Consider the following 21,006-nt stretch of genomic DNA (forward strand, 5'->3'; position numbering starts at 1 on the left):
GCCTCTTAAGTCCCAGTCCGATGCCCTCTCCCCTGAACTATTGTAGCCGACTCTGACCCTGCAGGAACTTCACATTTGTCATTATGCTTTACACCTTGATCATGAGGCTGGGTGTCTTCAAAGCACTGCCCTCAGCTCCTTGGCCAGGAGAGGAAAAAGCTCCCATGTACCTAATCAAATATAATTGCCATTCCCAGAGAAAAGAGATTCCTTCTCAACTCCTCTGGATGATAATTCACCCTGTGTTCAGGTGTAAATGTAATGCTATATGTAAGCCAAGATAAAAGTAGCTCCTCTGACCACTTTTAACTCAACATCCCTTATGCAGTAAATTTCATACACAGCTATTGAAATAGTACCAGAAATTGGCTGTAATTTTGTTGTCTATTAATATAATTTCATACAGCAGTTTTAGAGTATTCTTACTAAAACGTAGGCTCCAGGGAAAGCTTGTTTAACAATAAAAACCTTTCACCTTTAAACACACAGATAGCAGAGAATTAGTTTAACTATTGAACTGCAACTGGGGGACAAGTTTGCACCAAGGCACTGGCCCAGCATCTTTTGAGGCTCAGGTACAGCACTTGCACCTGCTACAGCTGCAGTTGTGTCACACAGGAACAGAGAAATGGCCAGGACAGGAATATGGGTCAAAATCAGCACTTGAAAGTTAACCTGGAAAACAGTAAATCACCAGTGGGTATTCCAGAGCATGAGCACAGAGTGCTTGAAAAGAGGGACTCTGCTTAACAAGTCTCTGCCGAGTGTCACTCCCACAGTCAGCGGTGTGGGTTTAGGATGCAACATGAATACAACCTCACGAGACACACGAGAGCATCGTGGTGGGTAGACAGCAGGTTTCCTCCCTGTGCTGCTACCAAAAGGTCATTACTGTGACCAAGCCACTCAGTTAAATTATCAGATGTGAACAGTTAAACAGGGCCGGGGAGGAAGGGATGTTTTTCCCTTAGGTGCCTTGTGTAAACTAAGAGCCTGTTACACTCTAAAGGTGGCCATAGGTGACTTGTAATCCAGGCCAAAAGCAGAAAATCACAGGATTAAAAGTGGGTGGTCAGATCATTCATTTGACTTGCAGGGGAATAAAACCCCACGATATCTGCTCGTAGATGACAAGCAGTTTTTCAGAGAACAAAGAAATCTCTCTCACAGACAAAATTGGTCTGCCAGGAACTGAGCCCATCTAGCTCCTCACCTCCCCACCACCCTCCCCATATCTTCCCCTCTAAAAGGATCTTTTCTGGGATTCAGGGAATGCGTGTTTATAAAATAGTTCCATTCAATTAGGGCACAGAGTACAGCAGCTTTATATCAGAGGCAACCCAGAGCGAGAGCTCTGTGGAAGTGCAGGTACATGGTAATGATGACAACCCTGCACTGGTTGTAGTGTCATCACCTCTTATTCTTAATCAAAAGGCTTCCAATCCCTTCTCGACGTGTGCACTCGGAAATGAAGGGACTGCTGGAGCATCATTTGAATGTGGCAGCCCTAGATAATGATGAAACGAATAAAAGACTGACTTTTTTGTTTAGGTTTGAGGAAAGATTCAGGATTCCTCTCGTGAAAAGGCAGCAGTTTAATAGCAGTGAGGCAGAAGGGCTTCTCGTTATCCACAGAGCTGCTGTCAGCACAGCACTAATGGCCACGGCTCGGGCTTCCCCGGAACGCTCCCTGTGCCTCTGCACCCGAGGAACCCAGCGTGCCAGGGGCTGAGTGGAGGAGACTGCTTGAGACTCTTGGCCCGGGAAACAGCACAGGGCTCAGCTGCATAGGCTTTCCCTTGTGGAAGAGGCAGGGACAGTGTTTCTGGGCTGCCCCAAGCAATGCAAGCCACACAAACCCACAGCTGGCTGGCCAAGTGTGGGGTCTGGGCACACCTGCCCCCCAATATCTTCATCCCCTGCTGGGGAAGCAGCTGCTTCAGCAAATGTGATGCTGCACACAGAGAAAGGCCATGTAAATCAACTGTGGGGCAGGAGTTGCTTCCATGAAGTAGGGGCCTTGGGCAGGCACACAGCACCTCTAGGAAGCAGCCTATTGATAAGCTGTATCTCCTTGTACACTGCCCTGCAAGGCTGATTTTGATACTGGATTTGGATGGAAGGAAGGGAAAGCAGCTAAACACTTTGCTTCTCCCTGTATCTCATACACACCTCCCAACACAACCTTATTAATATCTCTTGACATATGTTTTTGTAGTGTCTTTTACATACTCCAGGTAGCAGCCACTGTAAGTTTTAGGATCTTTTCTCTGAGGGAGGTCAGGAGCTGTGCTGAATGACCTACTGGATACCTGCTGGTTCCATGTGGGGAATACCAATTCCATGCCAGGCAAGAGCAATAGCAAAGGCCTTTTTGTTCTGTTGATTTAAAAGAGCATTATTTCAGAAAAGGAAATTGATTAGCAAACACTTTTTCAGTGACTTAGAAACCCATGGAAAAAAAATTTCTGTGCCTGTTTCTATTTCATTACTGGCCTCTTTGTCTACAAGTAAAGTCTTCACAAAAAAAAAAAATTGACATGTGCAAAATTGCAACTATCTTTAGCAATTTGCTCAGCCCTTCTCAGGCCTTCACAGAGATAAATACACAAGCCAAAATTCAAAACAACTTCTGTTTAACATCAGCTAAAGTTACTCTGTTCACTGCAGTAACATTTGCCCCAAATGCAGAGCTGGCAAGGTCAATAGTTTCACTTTTTGTGCTCAGCTACATTAATATAACAGTTTGCCATTCCTCTCCATTACTATATACGTTCAAAGCTTCATGAGCTATCATGAGCAGCCTGATCTCTGACACACAAGACATGTTAACAACAGCTTTTCCCATTCAGAAAGCCAGCAAGGAAGAGAAGTCAGACCTTTCAATGTATGTTAAGTAACAAATATAAGATCTCCATGATGTCCTACATGATGAAACACCTTACAGCAGGTTAGAAAAGAAGGTATGGGGAATCAATACATTTCTTCTCACAGTTACATAGCTGCATACATCACTACTTTTAACTTCACTGTCTTCAATCCAGCCCACTGTGTCCACAAGTGATATCATAGGGACAAGGCTATAGAAAAGCCAAGGACATTATAAATGAACAATGTGGTTATTCAGTGCATACATCTAGGGTTAGGGCACAGTGACCAGCCACATAAAAAGCCCAGAACACTATGATGAGATTTCACTGCATAGCAATACCTGTTAGTATGAACACATAATAGGAAGAAACAGCTGATAAAATGAGCTTACAGAGCGTGCACAAGAACACATGTTTAGTCAAGAGACTAAATGTAGTCAAGTATAAACACAGAGGAGATATGTGCATGATTTCAGGATTTCCTCCCCCCTCCTCAATCACAAAACCATTGTGAGTGAATTAGGACATTTTGTTTATGTGGCACAGTGTGGTAGGGGGAGGTGGTCTGCAGGGGTGACCCCTGTGACAAGAGGCCAGCTGCCCCAATATCGGACAGAGCCAGCTCCAAAAAGGACATAGACAAAACTGAGCCCAGCAGCAATACTAGTGGCACCTCGATTGCCACTTAAGATAAAAACTAATCTAAAGAGTAACAAACACTGTCCAACAGCTACAAGAGACAGGAGTGAGGAAAAAGTGCAGAAGAAACAGCCCTGCAGGCATGGAGGTCTGCATTGAAGGAGGAGAGAGAGGTGCTCCAAGAGCTGGAGCAGATTCCCCTGCAGCCCATGGAGAAGGCCATGTCCAAGTAGATTGTTCCCCTGCAGCCCAGGAAGGCCAACATGGGAACAGACAGCCACCCTGCAGCAGGGGCCTGTGCCCTGAAGGAAGCTACAAGCCACGCTGGAGCTGTTCTTGAAGATCTGGTGCCACATGGGAGCGGTTTCTGCATGCCATGGGAGGGAGCCCCTGCTGGAGCAGTGCAAGAGTGCAATGCCAAAGTGTTATGAACTGACCACAACTTCCCCTCTCCCATCTCCCTGTACCAAATATGGGGAGAGGGTGGATGAGTTGGGAATGAAGGAGTGAGGTTGAGTCTGGGGAGCACAGGTGAGATGGAGAGGGTGTTTTTATTTCCTACTTTTCTTCTCTGTTTTTAAATTGAAAATAGATTAAATTCTTTTCCCCAAAACTGAATTCTTTCTGTTTTGTTGGTGATGCTGATTGGCAAGTAATCCTCTCATCTTTATCTTAACCCATAACCTTTTTTTACACTTTGTTTTCTTCCCCTGCTCCATTGAGGACAGAGCAAGAGAGTAACTCGGTGGGCATCTAGCAGAAAGCTCAGGTCAGTCCACCAAAACAGCATTGGGGCCTAAACACTAAAGTACAAAACAAAGCTCCAGAGCTCCCTAGAAAATGAGGTTTTCTCCAAAAACATGCCTTAGACCATGAAAAGTAAAACTATTGTCAAAAAAAAAAAAAAAGGAAGAACACATTAAAATTCAAATAGGTACTATTTTTTTAACTGTAAACCAAGTGAATGAATGCATCCCATTCAGTAACTCTTACCTTTTTAAGAGTTTCAATACTCAATTTCTTTTTTTTTTTTTGTCCTGAATTACTCACGATAATTTCTGACAAAAATGCCTTCCATTCCTCCATTCATAGCCTCTCCTCTATCTTGATACAGAGAAAAAGATCTCACCTGTGGGTTAATAAGCCCAGCACCCTCTTTTTCTATTGGTCTGCTTCTTCCTCAGTCATTATCAATAGAGCAATTAAAAGGCTCAGTGAGCTCACAGTGCCCTCCATCTGATTTGCAGGTAGCTTGGTAAAATGTACAGTAAGGGGCTGGCAGATGAATGTACACATGAACCACATGAACTTCAATAACACAAACTGCTGAGAAAACATTTTAATCTTGGATTATAATAACCATTTCAGGTTGAGCTGACACTGTTTCCTAATCATTTCAAGCTTCATCAGCCATAAAAGTGTCCATTCACTTGGGTGTGAGTTTTATGAAACCAGCCTGTGATCTCATAATAAATCTCTTATAAACCAGTTGAGGATCAGCCCTGATTAGGGACATGGGAAAGATTCAGCAAACACAAGACATGAGAAAACAGGCTATATTTTTACTGTGCTTTAGTTATTAGGTGATCAGCTGAAGAAAAGCTGCATTGAGAAGGGCCCTTGTACCCTTAACTGGATAAAGAAAAAGTATCTCTTCCTATAGCAAACACATTAATGCCAATAAAGAGGCTGGGTCTTCTCCTATGTTATCTGACTTTACTGGCATTGATGTGTTTGCTGTGGGAAAAGATACTTCTCTAAAGTGTGATGAGATCCTTCTCTCCCAGCACTGCTGGGTGGGTGCATGCTCTTACCAGGGTAAATGAGGGTCTTGGTTAGCTATAAATTATCTGCAGACAGTTCAGCACCCTGCTTAGCTGTAATCCCCTATTTGGATTAGTATGTTGCTCCAATTGCATGTGCCATTTTGGGTGCTAATGAGTAAAATACAGTGTATTTTACTTACACTGAATAAACATCTTGTAATTAGTACTAACCCACCTCTTTGCAAGGCTGTGTTCTCCCACAGATGTCAGGAGCTATTGCTGGTGGATAATTGCTAGGGCACGTTTTGGCCACAAAACAGCAACTTCACAGCACGATCCTTATAATCACTTTTGACAAAACCCATGTCATCACCAGCCCCTCATGCTAAGGATCCTCCATGGAAACTCCATTGGGACTCCTGGGGAATGGAGCAATGGAAAAAAAAGTCCTTCTGAAGAAGCCTAAAACTGACCGACAAATGATACTTCTGAGGTATTGAAATGAAAAACTTGTGAGGAATTCAGTGAATTACACGAGCTTAAAAATATCAGTGTGTCAAAACATCTGATTTACGTAATTCCATGTTCTGCTTCACAAAATTCCAGTGTGTCTTCTCTAGAGGCACAATATTTCAAGGCAAAACACTCAGTGATGTACAAACCACCAACCACAGTAGTTTGCAGTCCTGGTGTGGGCAGTGCTCCTGTGGCAGCCGCGAAACCAGGCGGTGCGAGCTCCTCAAGGTGCTTCCCGCAGGATGTTACTCCTAAAGCTCAGGGACAGAATTTTAACATCACAGCAGCAAAGCAACCATTAGTCTTGTTGTAAATAGATGTATTTTAATTGCACTGTCCTACTTTGTTCTGTCCAGAGAAGAGATCAGGAGTGGAACTGCAGCCAGACTTTGCTCAAGCTTCGTGCTATCTTTTCTCTAGGAACCATTCTTGGTTTTCCATTATTTCTTTATGAGTGTAGTAAAAATGCTCTGGAGAGGCTCTCATGTTTTGCAATGCGAATGAGCACAGCTGACCCAAAAAAGATGAATTTCAGACTAGTTACTTTGTTACTAGAGCACTTATAAAAACTATGTTGTGCTTCCATTTACTTTAGATGATGTCTGCTGTGCTCACAGACACAGGAAAAAAACCAGAGGGGTACAGGACAGAAATAAAGATTTGTTGCAAAGAGGGTCTAAATTTGGTCCAGAGAATTAAACCCCAAAGCGTCAAGATAAATTAAACGGGCCCTCTTCAGAGATGGAGGATCCATAGCCATGTCACGAGAAAATTGTTGGCCATGGGCTCAAAATAAGGTAAATTTGTCACCTTAATTTTCTTGCCTCTCAAGGGAAGGAAACAGGAATGCTGCAGCACTGGGAGTTGACTCCTGCGGGGCAGTGGCTTAGCAGCTGACCCTGAGGAAAGCCCAGCCACCCCATATGGGGTAGGAAATCTCCAGCTGAAGCAATGACAAAATATACCACCCCCTGTCAGCAGATGGTCCTCACCTGTGCTCTGAGGCCCAAAGTGAAATAGAGTCAGCAGAGGTAATCATCCTGATTTTTATTTTTAAAAAAATATACATTAATGGCATAAATACAGCTGATATTCTTCTTTACAGACAATCCCTTGTCCTTCATTTTCAGACAGGTACCCAGCTGTTAGTCCAGAAATGCAGGGCTATTTCTCTGGAAGCTCCACAGGAAACACTGCTGTCAGCTGTCACAACTCCTGTTTATCCCCCTCAGTGGGGCACACGGCATGAAGGAGGCTGGAGCAGAAGGCTGCAGGAGTGGGGTGTCCTCCTGCAGAAGGAGCTGAACACCAGCCCCTGGAGCCAACAGCTCTGCTGCTGCTGCTGTGCCAAGGAAGAGGAACTTCAGCCAGTGAAACTGGTGGAGGAGTATCCTTGGCAAAGACAAATGAGCAGGTTTCGGTGAGAATGGGTTTGTTGAAGTGCAATGGGTAGAAGAACAGCTCTGCATTCCCTGGATGTGTCAGCAAAGGCCTTCTGAGAGGAGAACTGCTGGGAGAGGGGAGATGGGAGGCATCAGACTCCTCTGGCTGGGACTCTGGGGTGCAGGAATGGGTCTAGTTTCTTCTTCCACTAGAGAGGTCTCAAGCATTCTGAGTTTCCTAGCTGTAAGAATTCCAAATCAAGTGGAAACTGTTTCTTCCAGCTTTCTGTCTCATGTGATTAGTTTATGTCCTCTTCTAGCGGGCAGTTGCACCAGACTGGGCAGGGCCACAGTCTCAGAGGGGACCTCACTGCTGCTGGAATACAAATTTTGCTGCAAAGATTATTCTATGACTGCATGAATTGCTTTTCCTGCCATTTAGGTTGTAATGTGCTAGCAGTGTGCAGTAGATGATTTTCAGGCTATTGTGCTTTTATTTTGGACTCAGACCTGGATCCTGTCACCTGCAAAACGCTGCACCTAATGCTTAACAGGATGTCATATCCTGCATTTTGCACATCTGTATCATTAGCTGGAGAAGAGAGGCAAAAGGGGAAAGAACAAAAAAAGCCACCTTTGTATAACTAAAAATCTCTCAGTGGTATTTGTTTAGTGTGAAAGAATGATTAGTAATTTTTAGTGAATAGCAATTTTCTCCCTCAAATGACTTTTCTGCATTCCCATAGAGCTAACAAACACACCTGACCTGTCAAGTGGGAAGGAAAAGCTGAGACACCAAACGTTATATCTCATCTTTTTTATTTCACTTTTTTTAAACATCCAGAAAGAATATAGTCCTTTTTTTTTTCTAAATCACTCTGTGTTGTGGAAGTTATGTAGTTATCTATAGATATCCATATAGTATGTATAGATTATAGATACAGATAGAGGGAAGAGGAGAACGCTCATCTAGATATCTATATAGATATAGATATATAGATGTCTACGTGATTTCACCTGTTCTCTCTCCATCACTTAGAACTGAACAGAGATGAAAGAAACCTCTTGGTTATGCCAATTTCCCCCCTCTCTCTCCTCCCCGTGACATGCTGAGGAAATTGTACTCTGGTTTCTAGGACTGGTTTTCTCTGCCCCATTGTGCAACAAAAAAGTGATTATTTTTAATGTGGTCAAGAAAGAAGCATTTTTCCCTTCTCCTTTTTCCAATTGATTCTGCTGCAGGAGGGATCTTGCTCTATTGTATGAGTGAGGAACATGGGGCCAGATTCACATGTGAGTAACTCCTACTGATGATGCAGAGTTGCCTCAGGGATGGATTTGACCCATGATCTGTTATTTTTTGCCTTAACTGCAGCTCGTCTGCAAAACCTCTATCATTACACCTGGTTAGACTAGAGCCTTGACAAACTGTGTGGCCTCAGCATTTGCTTTTATGAATCATCCCTTGTCTCATATAAAGAAATCCAACACATGCTGAACACAGCTGCTTAGTTTGATGGCAATCACACACTTCACCCACCTCAGGATTGTGTGTCTAACTCTTTCCAGGAGCTGGGAAAATATTCTCAGCTTCAACCATCCCATTTAGTGCTGCTTTCAGAACAGGAATCAGAATATTCTCTGCATTTACTGTAGGAAAGGTGCTGGAATGAAACCATTGTAGGCTGAAGTTGTACACATACAGAAGTGGTGCCACCTCTTCCTGGCTGCCTCATTAATTTCCTACCCTGCTAGCCCAGCCCAAGGAACAAGAGGGCAAATTAGATTTTACAGCCACTCAGTCTTAACCAGTAAAGCCAGCAGCAGGGGTGGGTTTTCACGTGAAAATGACCTGAGACCTGCCAACATTATGGAGATGTCACTGAATGGGCTCTGTGTGAGACCCAGCTTCCAAAACACCAGATGTTTTCTCATGGTAAGGCACAAACTCTTCCAGGACTGGATGTGAACTAATAATAGAAATAAAAAGCTTATTTCATAGCACTCCTGAAAAATCTGACTGGGCAGCTGGGAGGGAAGCTAAGGAAACATGGAGTCCTTTGCAGTTTCTCTTCAAATTTCTTGAGGTCCTCAAGCTCACACCATCCAATGCCCTGAGTCACCCTGAGAAACAGTTTACAAGGTAAGCAAATGCTGCACAAACTGAAAAGCAGATTTAAACAGGGAGCTTCAGAAAGATGATGAGTGGGTTTTGTTTTGGTTTTGCTTTGCTGCTTTGCTTTTGAGTCAGAGGAAATTATTAGCTCTTCAAATTTCCCCAGTACTCATGGATGTGACTACTCAGTGGCCACCTTGAAGGATGGGATGCAGATAGAGAGATTGGAAGCTTTGGGTTTGGCTTTTCTTTATCATTTTTGTTTTAGATGATCATGATGCTGATCATTCAAATGGGTAAAATACGGCATCTCACGTGCACACACACAGAGTTTTCTACAACCAGCAAATTTCCTCAGCTTGCTGCTTTCCCTGGATCTTTATCTGCCTGAGGGATGGATGTTAATGTGATTATATTTTTATATCCTTTCCTGGCTGCCAGAGATTCCTCATTTACTTGGGCAATGCAATTTGCCTTTTTGGCTCAATGTTTGCCCTCACAGTTGTCTTCTCCCACCTTTTGGTGCACGTGTGTATAAAGGGATCCAAACAGGGCTTGGGAGCAGTTGTGTGTGCTGCTGTCACAGAATGGAATTTCTCATGCAGGCGACAGCACTCTTAGCTTCAAGCAGGCTGCCTGGCAAAGCCTCTCTTGAGGCTGTACCTGCACCCCTGGGGGAGCTGGCAGCCCACCCTGGGCTGGCACAGTGCCCTCAGAGCACACGGATTTGGGAGCACACGCAGCCAGGGGACCAAGCAGAGCCTCCAAGGGCTTTGCTGACAGCAGGGATGGATCCAGCCTGAGAATGTTAAGATGTTAGGGCTGTTGTTGCACACTGTTGAAGAGAATGCCAGCACTTCTCAGACTCCAGACTAGATGCTCTTGGCTAAAGAAATTATGATTTCCTGATGGAACAAGAGCTACTTTTAAAAATTATTGTGAAATTTCTGCAAGTGTCTCTGTATAAAGAAGCAAAAGAGGATTCCACTGAATTAGTAAATTTTGATTTGTTTAATATTGGAGTTAGCAGTTATATCCAGGGGAGGATGCCTCTCTTGATGAGAGCAGCATTTTCCAGGTGCTACTTCTGTTTTTTCCTTCTGTTTTATCCAAGAGTGGAGTCCTTGACCTAGTCAAGCTTTTTACTCACTGTTTTTTGGACTTGTAACTCACATGGGAACATTCTGATCTCATACAGTGCTATTACATCTCATAGTATCACTCAGCAGGATTACTCTCCATTCATACTTCATTGAGCAAAGGAATTATTATCACCTTCTCTTCGAGAAGGGAAATATGATAACTGTCTGATTTAGTAATGGTTTGACTGTCTGACAGAGGATAGGTAAAAGAATTTCTCAGAGGTCCCAAGAATAAAAGCACTGTGGGAAAGTCAGTGTAGAACTCAGATTAATGGAGGAGTAAACTGAGGCACAGAGCAAGCAAAGTGAAGTCACAAAGTCTGTACCTGCCAATGCCCACAGCAGGGACCAGTAGAAGATGGGGCCTTCCACGGATTCAGTCAGTGGGAACTGGTCCAAGAAAACTGGTATAAAAAAGAAATGCAAAATAGTTTGGAGGAAAACTCTTGAAACTGAGCAAACACAGTTATGCCAATGTTTGCTTTGGAAACACAGGGTATGCTCAGGTGAGAAAATGTCCCAACTTGCAGCATATTTCAGCTTGCCTGTAAACAGAGCTCCTCTGGGCTTTACACGAGAATCACTTTTCCTCCTTTGGAGAACAATGACAGACCATCCATTTGACACTGACAAAAATGAAGAAACAGAGGCCAAACACAAACTTAGCAGAACAATCTGCCTTAAGAATCAATCACCACTTTCCTCTAATTTGGAAGATAACGAAGTGCTAGAACTCAGGCTTTCTGACCTATAAAAACAGGATATTTATCATTTTAACCAGTATTCCAACATGTTTCATACATTCATTTCATACATTTCATGTATTCATACATTCTTCAGGATGCTCTGGCTTATTGCTTTTGACCACATTAATGTAAAGCCACATCAATGTAAGACCTGGCTATAAATGTTCAGTCTGAGAACACTCACAGGCAGCCTGCTGGAGTCCAGGGATAGAGCAATCCTGCTCTTCTCCACGACTTGTGTCTATGTTAAGAAGATGCTGATAATATCCTGAATTTTTGCCTGGGTTTTCCCACCTGCTGCCTCTTGGACATGGAAGAGCCCTTGGACCATGGTTTTGCTCTTCTTCACATTCTTGTCCAATGTGAGGAAAGGAGTAGGGTATTGGGGATTTTCAGAAAAAACCCAAATGCAATTGTAACAAACTGCAGTGATGACCTTACAGGGGGAGGAAGAACAGGGATGGGTAGTGAGAGTGGAACAGAATCCCTCCTCTTCCCACCCAACCTGCGCAAAGCCAGCTGAATGCCAGTCTTTGGTTTGTTCAGAAACCAAGTTACCTGAGTTCTCACCTTGGCTACTTGGATTCTACCTTTTTGTTTCCCTCAGTTGTTTCCCTAACTCTGAAGCGATCTTTTCCATTTTTGTCCCAATTCTGTTCATATTTATTTCTTCCTGCAACGCTCTGGTTCAAATCCATCTTGACTCCAAGGGATCCTGACAGCAAAGTTAGTTAGAAAGCAGAAACATAAGTGCTGCAAGTGGTCTTCAGGATATCCAACCTCAGTGTAATTTTCAGGAGCATATCCTTCTTTATGGACCACTTTATTCTTGTTTGAGGTTCTCGTGTCCTGATTTTCTAATCTGTTCCTTCCAACTCAGAAGGCTCTCAAGGCTTAGTTTATCTCTTGCTTTCTCTAGGAAGCTTTTCTCATAGATACCTGCCACCACACCCCCAAAGTTATCATCCCACTCTTTCAGGGTGAGAGATTTCTCCATGGAGCTTGCACTCTTTCTTCTGCTTTCAAATACTCTGCCAAATCTCCCACCCTAAGGGCTTTGCAGGTTTGTTTGGGGTTTTTTTGTTTGTTTGTTTGGGTTTTTTTTTTGTTTTTTTTTTTTTTTTTTAAACTTTTACTGCTCAGAAGCCTCAGCTGATCATATGGCAGACACCTCCTGATATCCTCTTGTTTTCTGTGCCTGGAGAGGGGCAGCTGATGGTGTAGGAGATGATGTGAAGTCCAGTACACCTTTACATGCAGGAAATAAATATTTCAGGATGTGCTGCTATAACCTTTTGCTCTACAGGCACTGAGCTGGAGATTTGGTTCTTCCCCTTTATAGCTGGTGATGGGACTGGATCTGTGCCCGTGCTCATGACAAATGTCCTGCTCGGCGCTGGCCATCAAATCCTGCCACTTTGGAAACTGCAACCATTTGGCAGCGATCCCATTTCTCAGTCCAGGTCTCCTTCCAATATGAGGTAATATTTTTTCTAGGACAAAATGGAAAACCACACGGCCAAACTTCCACAGTTTGGGAAAATCGATGCCAGTTATCCACTAGGTGACACTGTTTACCTACAGATCTTGTCGAATTTGTGTGAAACTCTACAAATCTTTCAAAAGTAGCATACAATATGTTTTGCTCTTAAAGAAAAAGGAGACTGGTAGCAGAGGAGAAGGAAAATGGGCTGTCAGTGAGGTATAATTAAGGGCAAACCTACAGTTATGAGACTTTATGGTCTGGTTTCAAACTATTTACTAAAATGCATTTTAAAAGCTGCTTTTTATCAGCCCCATTTCAAAGCCTTAGGAAATTGTTTTATTTAAAGAAAGAAAAATAGAAAGAAAGGCAGGCACTCACCATCAGCACGAATTTCAGCCTGGCTCAGATTTTGTCTTGGAGAACAGAATTGTGTGAACAGAATTGCCTGGTGGCAGAGCCAGGGAGGAAGGAGAAAACAGAAGAATTTCTGCAATCTCATCTGAGGAGAGCTCAGTGAAAAACTGCTCTCCAACCTTGCAGACATTTCAGAATTTTGCATTTTCTCCCCAGTCTTAAACAGCACCAGAATTGGTAATCTCAATTTCTGAAAATTGGTTGTCTGAAAGAAACAAAAGCTGGTTAGATGCTGATTTGTTTCATGCTTAAATATTATTTTTTCCTTGATATATTTTCCTGTATAGAATCATGTTCTCCTCTTTGTAACAGAATATATTTCATTATGAAATGCTGACCAAGTAAAAATGTATAAAACTGAAAATTAGGTGGGCCAAAATCAAGAGCCTCCCACAAGATGTATGAGCTTTTAATTAATATTTTTTAATTTGAAAAATACAAATCTTCAGCACACTAAAGCCACTGGAGATGGTGTTAGGGAAGTCTGTGCTTGACTTAGCTGTGATCTGGGAATCACACTTGCAAGGAAGCCGGATGAGTCTGTTTGAATTGGGCACACATTCTGGAAAAACTTTGGAGAATTCCATTCTTTCTTCTCACTTGTGCTGCTGACATGCCAAAAGAAACACTTCTCATCTTCAGCCTTTAAGTCAGGCTTTCAGAAATACCAACGACCTGCCCGTGTCAAGGGAGGTGTCTGGGGAGCAGGGGTTGTTCAGGATGCCCAGGAACAGCCTGGGCACCTGCAGAGCACAGGGAGGACTGCATGGGAACCCACCAGCCTCGTGCTCTCCCACTGTGAGTCAGCCCTTTCTATTCTTTTGTAACCACAGCCTGTAAGTAGCTTATGGCCCAGTTCATGTTTAAACATGGCCAGAGATCACCTTTAATTTCACTGTCTAGCCACATTCAAATATAGGTTTTGGCTACAGCTCCAATCAGTCTCACAAAACACAGATTAGGGGAACATCTCTGTATGGTATTGTTCACACTTGCAAAGGAAGATCTTTCCCCCATCATTTTGTCTATTGGGCTTTCCCCTCCTGGGTTCTGAAGAAGGCTAGCTAAATTAAAGTTGGGCATTTATTTTCTGAAGCCCTTTTTCTCATCTGCCATCATCAGATTCTCCTCTCTGAAACCCTGAGCGGTCCAGCCTTGGTTAACATCAGTGAGGCAGAGCTTCAAATCTCGGAGGTGCAAACCCACTTCCTACCCTGCTTCCAACACACTCTGGTACCTGTTACAGCCAGAACACTGTCCAAACACCGCAGCCAAAGCAAGATCCCCCTCATGCCTTCTGCTAAGCACAGAGCTCTCTCTTCATGTCTGAAGCTTCAGCTGAACCCCTGTAGCTCAGGGGTTTTCTAGATGTTTGCAGATCTCCAGAGATATTTTGTTGCTGACAAAGTTTGGTACACCAGCAATGATGATGGAACAAGAGGCAAGTTTTGCTTCAAAGGTCTTGTGATCAGAGCACAGAAGATGGAAGGGCAAGAGAGGTACAGGTTTGCTCCAGGGACTGTGCCCCTGAACCAGGAGCAGAATCGAGGTGTGCATGGACATTGTGTGGAGGAGGCACAGCTGTGCTTCCACCTCCATCTCTGTGATTTGCTGCTCTGTTTCCAGCTCTGCCTTTTTGAAAACCAACCACAGAACTAATTGATAATTGCGCAAAAAGCCTTGAGGGTTGGACAAGATAACAGTAGTTTTACAAGAACCTGGAAGGTACTGAAAAACTTTTATGGTGTTTTTGATGTAAAATTGTTATTTTTCACCGCTGCTCAGTGCACACAGTAGCTGCTGGCACAGTTTCAATGGTTAGGTGGATGACATGTTATTTTTAAATTTTTGAAGTGGCTTTGGGGCCTGACTCATACACACAAGACATGGAGCAAAAAAGAAACGGAAGAACTGGTGTTAAGAACCAGTGAAGCCCCTGATTTGTCTTATGGTGTGGGCAGAAACAGATTTTATTTAGACTGTAACCCCTAATTGGACTTTTGTTTGCATCACTCTTCCAAAATTGTTTCTACAGCATGAAGAAATGCTCAGGAGAAGGCATTGAGGTTAAGGGCCTTGTTTTAAGATATGGAACAAACCAGCACAGAGGATCTTTTCCCAGAAATGCTCCTCAGGCTCAAACCTGAACATATTGTGTGTTTCAGCCCTCACTGGGGCTCTCCTTCCCCATGAGTGCTACAGACAGAAAATATTTAAAGCAAAATAACTTTCAAGTGAAAGCTTTGTAAGGCAAAGTGGGGGGGTGGGAAAGGAGAAAAACAAACTCATTCTCCAGAGAACTGAGTCTAGCAGGCTCATTGCACTGGTGACACTGTCCAGACCTGAGGCTGAACCTCCGAAGGCAAAGGGCAGGAGCTAGTTTGTTTAATTTTGAATATTTGCATATCTCTTTCTCTCACTGCATTGGTATCAGATCTGCAACAACCTATTAAAGCTTTCATTTGAATAGCCATTATATGCCTGAGAATGGAGACTGGGCTCCTTGGGAGAGCTTAGGAATAAACAAATCATTTGTGGCACATGTGTTGTTCAAGCTTCAAGCAAGGTAAATGGAAAATACAGATTATGGTGCCTCAAGTCCTCTCCATTTTCCCCACTTGTCAAACATTCCCAGATTCTTCAAAAGAAGAATCTAGCCATATTATTAGCAATAAAATGGCTTATAGCTGAAATTTTGAAAAGATTTAACAATGTTCTTTGCAGGAATTGTGTTTCTCATTACATAAATCTCCAGGCTCTCAGGCAAACCACCACCACCACAGCGAGCCATTATGTCCTGCTGTGGCGGTGTCTCCACTTTAAAAAGGTAAAGATTCAGGGCTTTTTGACTTTCTCGTTTTCCATTCTTATTCCTTTTAAAGAAAAAAAAAAACAAAACCCACCACAAGCCCACAACAAACCAAACAATATATTCACCACGAAAAGTCCCTGCAGATTCATCTGCACTGGGGCAGATTAGTCCCCATTAGCACCAGTGACCCAGGATGGGCTGGAGAGAGGGCATGGGTGAACAGATGGGGGGACACAGGGATTTTTGGGTACCATTGGGAGTGGGTGCAGGCTCCTTCCCCACCTTGGTGGTGCTGCATGCAGATGTAGCTTCTCAGAACACCAATACACTGTTCAATAGCAAAGCCAGAGACGACCTCCCTTCCCTCCACTCTGCCTCCTTCAACTGCTCTCCAGAGCAACAAAAAAGCTGAAACTGCCACTTTCCTTCAGCCAGAGTGTTTCTGTTGATGTTTTGGCCTTTCCCAGCCTGTAGGATGTGTCCCACAGCCTTTCTCCCAGCTACTGATGTTGGCTGTATTTTTAGTGGCTCCAGACTTCTGCACATGGCCTCCTGAACCTGAGATGTGCCTGGGCAGAGGAAGGGTGGGGATCCTTGGTCATTTGCTAACATGGCTTGGAAAGCAAATACTGGGAATGGAGTGAAATAGCATAAAGTGAAATCCTAGCAAACAAATGCTGAACCTGAGGCAACTAAGTTTTTTAATCATCCATTGAAAAATATGCCATCAATTGCCAGGCAAATTTCTCAGGTTGATATGGCAACTGGAAACACTGGAAATTAAAAAGCTGAGCAAATGTTCTTAAAGGAGAAAAATAGTCTCACTCCTGATCAGCAGGGATTTCCAAACTCCCTTCCTCAGCCTGCCTTCTTTTAAATTCACAACCTACAGGAACAGCAGTGTCATAGAATGATGCTGATTTTTTTTCCATCACCAGAGGCTGTTTCTTGGAGGGTGCAGTAACAGCTTTGGGCTTTTCTGTGATATATCTGTAGTCACAGTGAGCTCTTACTCCCTGTTCAGCAGCAGCATCCACCTGCTAGCAAGGCCTGGTGTCCCCACAAAATTGATAATATCACTCTTTTAGATAACTCTGCCAGTAAATGGAGGGTAGGTTGGGAAAACAGAGTTCTGGGCATCTGCATTATTGCCATATCACCTATATCTGTTCTAGTCTCAGCAGAAGGCTAGCAATGTCCCAGGAGTCCTGATCCCTCCTGAACACGTCTGGTAGCACAGCTCAGTGGGAACGGGTCAGCAGCCCACATGGAGGGAGCAGCTCATGCTGGGCAGGGGAGCTGCTCCTGGCAGGTTGACTGGAAACAAAGGAATTAATGACCTGTAGATGTCCAAAGAGCAGCTACAGGAAGAACATAAACAATATTTGCTGAGTTTATGCACTGCCTCTCCTTCATGTCCAGCCAATTAAGTACAAAAGAAGAGAAGGAAATGCTCGTTAAGTACCTAAGGCTGCCCCTTGGGAAGAAGAACTAAACGGGACATTCACATTTACATGCCATCTTCTTACTCCAGAAAGATTTAGAGGAGTGAAGAAACAAGATCACCAGAAAATGATCCACCTCTTACGATTGACAAGGACTGTACTAGCCTAGTATCTGAATAACAAATATTTTCATTTCTAAGCTCTTGTTTTCAATCTCAGTTGCTTGATCAATAATCTCTAATTTACCAATAAAGGTAAAAGTGACCTGTTCTGGATATGCCCAGAAAAGTGATGGGTACAGCAGCCAGAGATACTGGGCAAAAGGAGACAGTTCTTGCTATAAAATGCTGTGGCCTGTGATAGGGACTTTACTGCCTTGTGCTAAACTTTGGGGCAGGTAGAAAGAGGTGCCTGCAAGGTGCAGATGGCAGCATCCTCTAGAGCTCTGGACAAAGCCAAAAGACTCTTAGGTGTGCTGTGATCACTGTAGGGTTTGACTGGAGATCCTAGTCCCACACAGCCTGCGATGCAGGCACAGGAGGAAATTGGGGGTGCTTGGAGCAGTTTTAGGCTGGCATTCTCCCTGCCCTGTGCTGCTCCTTGCTGGTTAATCAGTGTCCTGGGACAGGGGCAGCCTTCTGGGACTGTGCCAGCGAGGCCAGTGGTGCTGCCCAACACCTTGGCAGGAACCTGCCCTCTGGGAGGACACCTACTCCAGGGGACGAACCCTTCTTCCCCTTTGCCCCCTCTCTTCTGAGCATTTGATAATCATGTCGAAGGCTCTCAGATCCAACTGACCATGTCTGCTCAAGCCAGAGTCCCACAGATCAGAGCCAATTCATATTTATCCTCTGAAGGGAACAAGAGAGTGTTTAAGAACCCACCTCAGAAAACCAGAGAGGGCAATTAGCTCTTATTTCATATTTATTTTATCTTTTCTTTAAACAAAAGATTGCTATTCTTTTCTCTCCCTACAACGAAGTTAATAGAGTTATTCATCAAGTTTTCCAAATTTAGACATCAAACTGATGTTTTTCTCCCACTGCTAATTTTATTCTTAGCAGCACTTACATAAAGGCAAGTATTGCAATATGACAAAAATACAAACCTCCTCTGACCTGGAATGTACCAGCAGGTAAAGTACAGGGGAAAGTACAGGCAACTTCTCACCCAGGGTCTCCAAAACAGCAAGTCTTAAAATAGAACTGAGGGGTTTTTTTAATGTTTTTTTCTCTCAAAATCCACAACTGACCTATCTGCTTTTGTAGTCTGGCCCTGGACTACCAGGCTGTGCCCTCACATTACCACAGTGGTTTGGGATGATGCTGTGTTTTGCAGCAAGGCCAGAGTTCCTGGTCTCAGTTCAGCCGGCAGCATTTTGTGTCCTTATGGGGGTCTGTCTCTGTTCATGGAGGCCATGTCCATGCTCTCAGTTCTTCAGGTATCAGTCTCCTGATTTTTCTCCCAACCTGTTTTTCTGCAAGCACAGTTGTGCTCACACTGGACTCCCAAGCACATGCCTTGAGTTTGCATTCTTGCATCTGGCCCAGTTCAGATGCTTTGGGCCCAGCCAAAGCAAAAAGGACTCCAGCCCTCCATGTTCCTCCAGCCTCTTGTGAGTACATCTGGTGCTCTGCACTTGGAGTAGTGGCCAGCAGTGCACATGAGGGAGAGCTCCCATGGACAAGCTATGCCTCTGGAGACTCTTCTTGCAGAGCAGGCAATCTGCAAGAAACACTTCCTACAGTGTCTCTGCTTTCCCTTTTTTTCCCCATTTCCCAAAGTGATGCTGTTTAGTGTTGGTGAAAAGGATGCTGCCTGCCTCGGACACTGGGCTGTCTGCTGAAGAGCCACAAATGCTCCTGTGCAGATGCCCAAGAGAAAGAGCCACAGGGCCAAATTCAGACCCCGAATGTAGAAAGACACTGAGCAAGAGCTGAGACCAAACCGAGTTTTAAACCCTGCTAAGCACACAAGGCACTCTCCCATGTAATTACCACTTGAAGAGGGCGGTTCGGGTGCTGTCACCAGCAGCATAAACCTCTCTGCACTGCTCATTTCTGTGTGACAGCACCTGTTCCTGCACACTCCATCCCATGGCATCCCGTGACTTTGCCTGGCATAACAAAACCCAGCCCCCAGTAAAGCTGCAGGTTTCCACCAGCTTTTGCAATGCCTCAGTCCCACACATTCCCATTGGCCGTGGTCGTGCCTCATTAGTTTGGCTTAATCAAGTGACGAGCTCCGCTCGAGGCCGGGGAGCTGCGGCAGTCAATGGGGGCCATTCTCCCTGGATAGACACATGTCACACCCATTAGTGTCAACAGAGCCACAAATGCACAGTGCAGAAAGGCCCCAATGTGTCCAACGGGCACTGGGGACGGGCAGAGGGGCCAGTTCAGCTCCGGGGTGAGAGCCTGCAGCTCGGTCACGCCTTGCAGCAGAGCAGAAATTCACCTCAGCTTCAGGCCAGACCAGTGGGATGAGCACCAAAACAAGAACAGAGAACAAAGAAGAAACTGGTCTCACCTGGCAGGTGACTGAGTCCCATGGAACACCCCCAGCAGGTGGCTGAGGGCCACGGCCTGTGTGGCCATCAGGTGCCCGAGCACCACTGGCTGTCCCCAGGCTGAGCAGCACCGCGGCTCCAGCACAGGGACACCCAGGCTTTAGGGCTGTCAAAGGGATGGCTCTCAACAGAGATAAGGAAAAAATAAAAAAGGCTGGGTGGGGAGCCCCTGTGAGACCCTGAGGACAGTCTGGGGGCTGCCAAAGCGAGCAGGCTGAGTGTCAACAGCGAGTGTGGGAGAGGGTCCACCACATCCTCTGTGCCAGGCCCCATCCTTGGTGCACAAGAGAGGGATTCTGCATCAAAATCAGCCTGCCCCTGGCAAGGATCTGGCCTCCTAGGAGCTGCCTCTCAGCCAAAATAGTCAACTGGCTCTTTCAGTTTCCCAGTTTTGGGGAGGCTTTTTACTTTCATATTTCTTCTTTTTTTTTTTTTTTTTAATCATTTCAGTTTTTATTAATTCTCCTTAAGATTTAAAGTGAAATTTAAAAATATTTAGAATTTTGGAAAGGCTTTTTAAAAAATATTATCCCAACCTAGGAGTTCTTGTCTATGTCCCAGTGAGGGAGGAATAAGCCTGGCAAGTCTCATGGCACATGTTTCAACAGTGTGCATAGCAGAGATGTCAGGCAGTTACACCAATTTTTATTTTTAAACATTTGGTTTTCAATTTGTGCTTAAATGAAGGCAATCCCATAAATATTTCCACTAGACACTGGGGTCATTTTTATCCCTCATGACACTGTTTAATGTGTTGATGTATTACCTAGACACAGGGCACAGGACCCCTGCATCTGCACCATTCCCATGGAAATTTCTCTTAGAACTTTGGTGATGTTTGGCTTGCCTTACCTTTTATGAAAGAAAAATCTAGTCCAAAATGTGTAGCTCTATATCAGACTACAGGTACTTCACTGGTACTCCTAGAGTTAATAGCCCTAATATATATCCCAACAAACTGTCTTTAGCTTTCTCCATATGTTAATTCCCTCTAATCCTGTTATCAGTACAGGTAGTTGGACAAACAGTGTGATAATAAAGCAATATTTATAATACATGTCCTTCAGTCCTAGATTAACCACGAGATTTTCCAAGCACCTAGG

Source organism: Motacilla alba, chromosome 9 (assembly GCF_015832195.1).
Source record: "Motacilla alba alba isolate MOTALB_02 chromosome 9, Motacilla_alba_V1.0_pri, whole genome shotgun sequence".
NCBI classification, from domain to species: domain Eukaryota; kingdom Metazoa; phylum Chordata; class Aves; order Passeriformes; family Motacillidae; genus Motacilla; species Motacilla alba.